The following is a 9,367-nucleotide window of genomic DNA, read 5'->3' as shown; positions in this document are numbered from 1 at the left end:
TAGTCTAATAATAGAAATAGTCTAATAATAGAATTTATAGTCTAATAATAGAATTCTAATAGATAGAAAATAATTTAATATTCATTTTCTATTTTTTTAATTTTTATTGTTTGTATATTGTTGTTCATGCTGATTTGGTAGCTTCTTTTATGGCAAATGTTTTTGCTTGAAACACTAAATTTTTGCTTTTTAGATAAAATTCAATTATATTAGACTGATGCTGCCTTTGATATGCAACTATTGCAGATCCTATTTTAGTATTACGTTTTGATTCACCTGTATAAATTTCTGTCTTAGTATTGTTTCATGTTTTTGTTTCTATTTTAAACTTAAAGTAGATATTTGGATATTTTGATGGAGAATCCGGTAGGGGTGTTCTGGAATTTCATCATAAGGTGTAGGTTTCCAAATGTTGTATTTCTGCGCAAGAGGAATGCTTGATCTTTTATAAGCAAAATGTCGAATGCTTCATGATTTTGTGTGTCATCCTTCTGCAGAACCCCTGATAGTCTTCTATGTTTCGATCCAATTTTATACATATACTGCCGAAGCAAATACTCTTTGCTTTAGAGGAATATGCAGATGTTCTTTAAACAGTCAAGAGACCTGTTATGCTACTCCTCACCGATTTTAGCATAATAAGAAAGCAGATTTCCTAACGTTGACTACTGGCCGTGCGGTAATGTCGCTGAACGCGGGTTCCAGGTTCGACTCTCGGCGAACAGGCTGGCTACATTGCGTTTTTGCGGTTTTTCCCATATATGTAACATAAATACGAGCTAGTTTTCCTTAAACAGTTTTCTGTGAAGGTATCCCTTCCCTTAGATAGATAGCCCTCCTGTGCTTTATCATAATCAAATAAAATCAAACCGATGGATTTTCCATCGTTAGGATCAAATCTAACAATGGAAGACATTGCTGCTATTCTGCCAAACTCTTTCATACCATTTCACCGAATTCTAACAAAGGTGTAGGAGTATGATATAGTTAAAGGAAAAAGTAAACCTTGAAAATGAAACTCAAGGAAAGACTTGATAGTATTTTATTTGTTCAGTCTTCCTATGTTTTTTTTTTTTAGAATTCTGAACTTTTTATATAGTTCAGTTTGCATTTTATTTCGTCTTCTGACTGAATATTATTGTCTTGATGCCAATTTACTTTTAAACTGGTCTAGGAATTTTCCCTGTAATTCTGGACCATCATATAATTAGTGAACAACATGCCAGGTCTCCCATAATTATTAACTTAATAACTATACACTATATCGATTAGTTAAAAGTAAATAACTTAAATGGTATTCATAAATATATAATAAATAAGTAGTTTAAAATTTGTATTTATAACCGAAAACTTAGTTTTTTGATTAACTTAAGCTAATGGCAAAACTTTTTATGTAAATTTAATCGCATAAAAGAATTTGAAAAGTTTTTTTTTTTTTTTTATAGGTTTGGTAAGGGATAAAATTTATTTGGGATCCGATGTTAAGATCCCTTGTTTCATTGCAAATAGCATGGCAAAACGTCTTGGAGCCAGCAATTTCTTATGGGAACGCGCATTAAAGAAGCAAGTTTTGAATGGGAAACGATTCAGTGTAGATAAACATGGTGTATTAACTATTAGAAAAGCATCGATTGAAGATGCTGGATTGTATTTTTGCAAGGCACAAACGAACTCTGGCTTTATAAAGGTGAACCACATATTCATAGGTAAAACGTACTATAATTCATTTTTATGAAATATTATTTCTTAAGATAAAATTAAGCATTTAATGAACTTCTCAATCTAAGTTTATGAAATATTTGAACCTAAATTCTTGAATTCTATTATTCATGTTATGTACAACTTGGCACATTGTGAAAACAGTTAGATGCTATCTCATTTATTCTTGATGAACAATAAAAATATAAATTTCGGATAATCATTTTATTCAATTTATTATCAGTCAAGTTGGGAGCAAATGTCAAAATATAGTTTTAGAAAGAAACATAATAATTAAAATAGATTAGATAATCACATTTTTTGCATCTTCACTAAATGTTGAATAAAAAACTGACAGATTAAGAAGAAGGTTTAACTAATTATGATTATTAACTAAATAAAATAAAATAAAAGTTTATCTTCTTTTTCATACTGTGTTAATCTTTTGTTCGGTTCTTAATGTAGTTCAAATACTGTTTCATAATGATTGATCAAACCACTTAAGAATAATATTTTGCTTTATTTCTCAGTGAAGCAACTTCCTTCTGCTAGAGTGCATGTTATTTTCGTTTATGCAATTAAAGATTGTAAAGAAGAAAATGAAGCCATTACTAAAATCTTCGTCCAGTCCAAAATAAGAGGCAAAGTTTGCATCACAAGGAAATGCAAAATTGGCAATATTGTCAGCAACTGCCATTTTGCTGAGGTATATTCTCTAATACGTTTTTGATAACATTTTTAGAGAAAGATATGCATACATTTAGCAAGTGGTTACAGATGAAAACATCGCGGAGAAAACAGAGCAAGGCGAAAACATCATTAGTCGAAACATCGTGGCAGAAAAGAAAAGAAGAAAACATCGCAGTTCTAAAACATCGATTTCGAAATAAAGCGGTTAAAAAACTTCGCAGTTTAAAAACATCGTCATAAAAGATCTCATAGTAAACAATAAAGCACCTACAAATAACGGCATGACGATAAAATCGCAGATATACATTTTTCAGGTTTTAAAAATTCAGAATGCATATTCGCATAATGATTTATGAGCGCAGGAAGGAACGAAGAATATTTTTATTTTTGTATTTCATATTTTTGAATAACTAATACATTTTTGCTGAAAATGTTAAAAGGAAACTTAAGCATTCAAAAATTGAAATTAAGTAGAAAATTCAATCTATTTATAACAATTAATGGAATTTAAAACTTAAGTAGTAATGAATATAGATCATTATATAACTAAACTCTTTTTTAGTTTTATTGGCAATTTTTTATGAAAAATATAATCTAAAAAGATTAGGAAAAGGAGTAACGGCTTGAGGTTACCTCTGTTAAAATTGTTTAGTTAATTATCAATTCATCAGATTACTTTATTTACCGTTTTATTTACCTGATATTCTTTTAGTAAAAATTAAATCTTGTTTTGTTTCAGTTTAATCGTCTTCTTAAAGGTATTTTCTTCCCCTTTCTGCATGTCTTCGTGGTGTAACGGTAAGCATACTTGGCGCGTATTCGAGAGGTAAAGGTTCAAGTCCCGGCGAGGGCATTGCACATTTTTCACATCTTCTGCTTCAAAAATAACCTAATGTCTCTACACTGGCGTCTGAACTAAAATATGGTCAATAATTCATCACCACAAGGATTTGGTGACTGGGCATTCTAATCCCCAGTCGCTTTTTAGACAGACAGATTTGTCAAATTGTGGCTTCCGGTGATTGATTGTTCTAACGACTGAAGGCAAACAATAACATTTTGAAAACCATTACTGTTGTTTCAAGTACAGCAAAAAAGTGCGAATAATTAGGCCGTATGAGGAAGTTGTGTGGTGTCCACATCAGATTTTTTAATTTCAAAATCCGAAGAAGTCACTTGTATGGCTCACGTATATGGTGACGATGAGGATGTAAAAGATGTCGTTCCGGACTAAGACAAAACTACGATCATCAGACTACGATAAAACATACTTTTTTGCTGTAACTTGACGCCTAATTGAATGAAGTGCGTTGAAGTCAAGGGAAATTAAATAATAAAGGAGTTTAGACTGGAAAAAAAAAATAGGTAAATGAGTAATGAGTTACTAAAATAAACAAATGAGCTAAGTCATTTTGGACATCTTCATCTCAGTCATTTTTCATCTTATACAATGATGTTAATATTAAACGTACTGAAGACGTTAGGCTTAATGAACTCTTTTTATTTCTATTCAAAAGCGTCATTTATTTTAACTGAAGTTATTCAAATAAAAGTATTGCTAACAGCATTATAAAGATTGTTTTTTAAAATCAAACTGTCGGAAAGTCCCAAAGCAAATATGCAATCAGAATTGTTATCTTACGTCTCACCTGCTCTAATTTATCATACTTCATTAAAGCTAACCGCAATAACTATGGGGAGCAACAGACAAAAAACTTAAATAAAATAATTTTTAACTTAAATGTGCAATCAAGAAAGACTATTGAAAAGTCATCCCCTTTCACAAATTTATAACTAGATGATTATTAAATTTAAGTAACTGAAATAATGAATTATTTTTTAATTTCAGCATTATAATGCAAAATCTATTAGTATTTAATGTGAGTAAAATTTTTATGATTTTTGATGTAACGCAACTTCAGTCTTTCGAACTGAGTGAAACGACTTTAAGTTGGTTTGTCCGCATAATTACTTTTGTTCCGTAAATAAATAAATGAGAAATGATTTCAAGTAAATCAAAACTCCAGTGGACCTCGTTATTTAGTTTAATAATACTTACATACCGTATTTATATGAAAATAAGACACTCTTGATTATATGACCTTCCCTGCATTTTGGCATTTATTATAAGAAATAAAAATGTAGGTGAATTTAATTTTGTTTCCCAATAATGAGAAAGAGAATCTAATTTCTTTCTTCCTCCTGAATTTCTTCCAAATAACAGTACCGTTATATTGCTAGTGATACATTGTTGTTTTTATGTTTTCAGACATACCAGTGACCAGTTATACTGCTGCCAGTTATAGATGATGCAGGCTTCAGCTAAAAATTGCTCAGCTAGACGTGGTTATTATAGATATCGGTAGTTATGTAGTATGCATACGGTAATTATCTAGATGTGTAATGTTTTATTAACAAACGGTAATTACCTAGATGTTTAATATTCTATACAGTGTGGTAATTAATTTTTTTCCCTTTCATTCTATAATATCATTTATCAAAATCCCCTTTCATAAGGTTCTATGAAATTTTGGAGTTAAAGTACAGCAAAAAAGGCGGGTTTATTTTTGAGTAGATATAGTATTTATTTTGAAATAATAAGTATTTTATTTCGTTAGGTAATTGTATTTATCAGCAAATAGAACAGGAAAGGTGAGAACAGCGTTATTTTCCTTTAAAAAAATATGCAACTATTCATCGATTTATGCTTCATTGAACAAGCCTCTTTCTGTTCGCAATAACTTTCTTGGTTAACCTTTTTCCTCGAAAATTTACTAGAATTTCATTAAATATTTATTTGAAAATTTTTTCCGTGTTTCGATGTAGGTACTGCAGTTTTAAGAACAGTTTGATTGTTATTCTGAAACCTGGGATATGGTTTTACTTCCGCGTAAGTCTTAGCTATATTACCTTTCTTGGACAAACTTTTCAGTTGTTAGTAGGGATTGCAGTTTCGGACCAAAAGTTCAATACCGGTTATTCGGTATTTTTTAGATCTTAATACCAGAGTACTGGTTTTAATACCGGTAGCAGGAAGTCTAGAAAAAAGAAAGAAAACACAGGTGTTTCTTTGTTTTAATTTGCCAGTTTTATTAGAGAGAGTAAATATCACAAAAAATCATCTGTAACTTATAAATTATAACAGTATATAAATAATCACAAAAAAGTAAAGAAACAAGGAACATCTTATGTATTTAAATAGCAAAAATGTGTAAATATAGCTATTCAGTCTTTGGTACTATTATAAAATTTTGAAATGTGATCTTAAAAAAAGAATGCATCAACTGTACTGTTATTAAGCCTGGAACGTAATTTTGTGCAAAAATTACCAGCTGTCGTAAACGCTCTTTTAGCATTTACGCTAGTTTGTGGTACTGTCAGCAATGCGCAATATACTTTTTCCAAGTATTTACCTCTAACTCCCTCATCTTCAAATAAATCGATTTCTCATCGGAGGATTTTGGATATAACTGATTTTTGTGTTGTATTTGGTTTGTTGAAATTTTTTTAGTTATCGCTAATTCTAATTTTTGTTCAAGAGAGAACCCTTTTCACTATCGATATCCACATTAGTGTCATCATCATCTTTGATAACTGTACCGAATTCTTCTGAATGTGGATAGGTTTGTAGGCAAAAAATTTTGAGAAAATTTACTATAAACTTGATCAAATTTGATTTGGTTAATCTCTTTTCTTCTTTTTCATTTTCATTTTTTTAAAATCATTATAATTATGTAAATACTGTAAGATATTATTTTTTCGGTATGCCTTTCTTCTGTGCGATTTTTCAATGTAATATATAATTCTTCAGATAGTGATGTGTGGTGTTCTTTTAGAATGCTTCCACAGGCAGTTTTATTGGAAGTAGAGCTGATACAGTTCTGGATATTAAATCGAATTCACTATCTGAAAAATTAATTTGCAGAAGTCGATTGTTATTTTTGGATTGGAATTTTCAGTTTCAAAAGTCGTTCCATTATTAGGAGTAAACTGTTCCAACGTGTTTTAGAATCTAATATTAACATACTTGTATGTTCTGTTTTATTTTCTGTTAGCCTATATTTTTGTAATAAGGCACTTTTGTAGGGGAACATTTAAATATCTTAACAATTTTTCGAAATTTATTAATTATAGGAAGCAGTTCTTGATGCGTTAATATTTCATCCTCATTAGCAATATCTTTTTCAACAATTACATTGTCATTATCTTCATTGTCAGTATCCCTCTAACTCTCTTCAAAGTTGGAAGTTGGAAGTATATTTGGGTTCTTCTTTTCTTTATTCTTTTGGCATAATACATCTATTACTCCTAGTTGAATTCCATGAGCATAGCACAATTGCTGATTTGCACCAATCAACTTTCCAGCTTTTTTCATAACCGTTGCCCGTTGCTCCATCAGTCGTTATTGATGCAATATCTTCTTTCAGGGATAATCCATGTTTCCCTAATTTAGATTTAAGAACTTCCAAACATTTTGCGGCTGACATACTTCCTGAGACATGTGTAAGTCCTATATTCCAAAATTTTTTATATGAATATTTATATTTAAAATAGCGTCTATTTCTTACACTTGTCCATTCATCAAATGTAAGACTAAATTTTTCACGATTTACTTTTAATTGTATTAGCTCGTGTTTCAAAGACTTGCGAACACTGTTAATGTAATTTATAACAGTTCTTCTTATAGTGTTAATAGATGCTGGTAGAGTTTTTAGAACCTCTGGCGGATAGTGATTGTCTTAATTCAGTAGAAGTGTAAAACACTCGAAATGGAAGGCAAACCATCTAATGCTGCCATTTTACTTATAATTTCATCCAAATTATCTTTTTTTTTTTAAATTATTTTTTAAATAGTCTAAAATCCCTGATGGCTTAGGCTTAGAAACTGTGCTTTAATTTATAATCGCAATTAGATTCTTTCCTCTTTAACAAATTTGTATCATGTTTCGTTTTTAAATGTGTATGGAGTCCGCATGTACTTCCTCCATTCATTTTAAAATAGCCGCTTGAACATTTTTTACATTGTGCCACCAAATTCTTTTCATCATATAAATAATGAAACCAAACCGAAGTATTATCAACAGATTTTTTATATTCTTTAAAGTTATTCTTATTCATTATTATGGGTTTATTAATTATGAGTATATAACAAATCTGAAAAATATTTTGAATCTTAAAATATGATATGCAATAAATACACTGTAAATAACAAACACCAATTTAAAAAATATTGAAATTTTTCGAAATATTACGCACTTTCTTAACAACTACAACCTTATTTTAACAGGCACGAATATCAGACTACGAGTTCTGCGCGTGTGCAGTATCGCTCTGAGCTGTAATAGGACAGGGCAGTTTTGGCTCGCCTCCTTGTATGATTTATATATTGTATCACTTCTCTAGACTGTACGATGCAACTTTCTATTCACAGTTTAATTAATTTCGCCCGTTAGGGAGACATAAAAACAAAAACGTATACTATTTTGCTATGTTTGGCGAACCTTGAACATATAGTGGAGAGAATTTAAAAAATTTGTAGTAAATACCGAAAAAACGGTATTTAAACTTGTGAATACCGGTATTACAAAATTGTAAAAATGGCTCAAAATACCGGTATTCGGTATCCCAGTATACCGGTATTGCAGTTCTCAGTTGTGAGACTAGTTGTGAGATGACGGTTGTAAGGATTTGAGCATTTTCTATATTCTAGATTGCTAATTTACTTTATCACGTTTTTATGTATGAATGTCTTAAACCAATGATAGCAAATAACAAATTTTCGCAAATCTAAAGACTATTGTTCGCTCACAACTTGAGCTCTGTATGCTGTTAACTTCAGGCCTTTAACAACTCTCCGATAATATTTCTCTTCCTTCGTCGCAACCTTCTTTCAAGAAAGCGCTGCAGTTCAAGCTGAATATCCTGTAGAAAATAATTGATGCCTAGTTCTATCATATACACTTTCGATTTCATAGCAAGCACACTAAATCATATGCTTGATATTGGTAAGCGAATTACAAACAGTCTTACTAAATACTATACTGTGTATGTTTTTTTTTTGGGGGGGGTGCATGAACATAAAAAATATTCCATGAAAGATCTCGATAACATATCTGCATGAATTCGCAGTAAATACGCTTAAGACACAGTGAATGTCTATTCTTGGGTGTGATTTATTGCGCTTAGCAAGTGTAGATTATAGCAAGAAACAAGAAGTATAGAAAGTGCTCACTATGCTTTGCGTTTCTCGGTATATTGCACAGACACGATTCAATAAAATTTGAATATATTTATTCCAAACTGTAATGCTTTTAAAATTTACCACTTTTAGAGTAAATAATATTTACAACAAGACTTCAGAAACATATGAATCGTACTGGAATCACATCTAAATCGTTATTAAAACTATAAAATAAGTATGATATAAGAATAAATACAGTCAGCCTCCGTATATCATAACACTCCTGCAATAAGGGTCCGCTATGATATTGTTCGAGAACTGAGAAAGATCTAGTTACAGTATATCACTTTCATAACACTATTTCGTTCTAACAGGATTCAAGCAGAATCGAGAATTTGTCTTACTGAATATCTACACCAGATTTGCTTATTCTTTGATATAATATTCGGTAGGGAAATCTTACAAAGATTAAAGGGATGGTATATTTATTTTCTCAGCAGTAAGCGGAATAAGTTAAAATTATAATTTTCTGAATGGATATTATTACACTCAAAGAAACTGAAATTTTAAGACAGACTATCACAAAGATGAGGTTACTTTCCAAAAAATGAATAATTAATGCTGGTGACGAAGAAATTATTATGTAATATTAATGCCTTATAAGGTATTTCTCCTGCCTTTCTAGCGTGCCTTCGTGGTGTAGTGGTTCTGCACGCTGGGCCGGTATTCCAGAGGTCCGTGGTTAGATTCCCGGTGAAGGCGATTGCTCATTTTTCATCTCTCAGGCTTCCAAAAATT

General features: G+C 30.7%; 1 non-coding gene across 1 annotated transcript; it reads right to left on the bottom strand.

Annotated features, from left to right (window-relative positions):
* Positions 1-452: 452 nt before the first annotated feature.
* Positions 453-558, bottom strand: LOC118184966 (U6 spliceosomal RNA). Its single transcript, XR_004757514.2, has one exon. It is a non-coding gene; the product is annotated as a U6 spliceosomal RNA (small nuclear RNA).
* Between the last annotated feature and the right edge of the window lie 8,809 nt (positions 559-9,367).

This window comes from Stegodyphus dumicola, chromosome 8 (assembly GCF_044657685.1).
Source record: "Stegodyphus dumicola isolate Sdum_Otavi_A_Nest chromosome 8, ASM4465768v1".
Taxonomy (NCBI): Eukaryota; Metazoa; Arthropoda; class Arachnida; order Araneae; family Eresidae; genus Stegodyphus; species Stegodyphus dumicola.
Note: the sequence above shows the minus strand (reverse complement) of the source record. Positions and strands in the feature narration are given on the sequence as shown.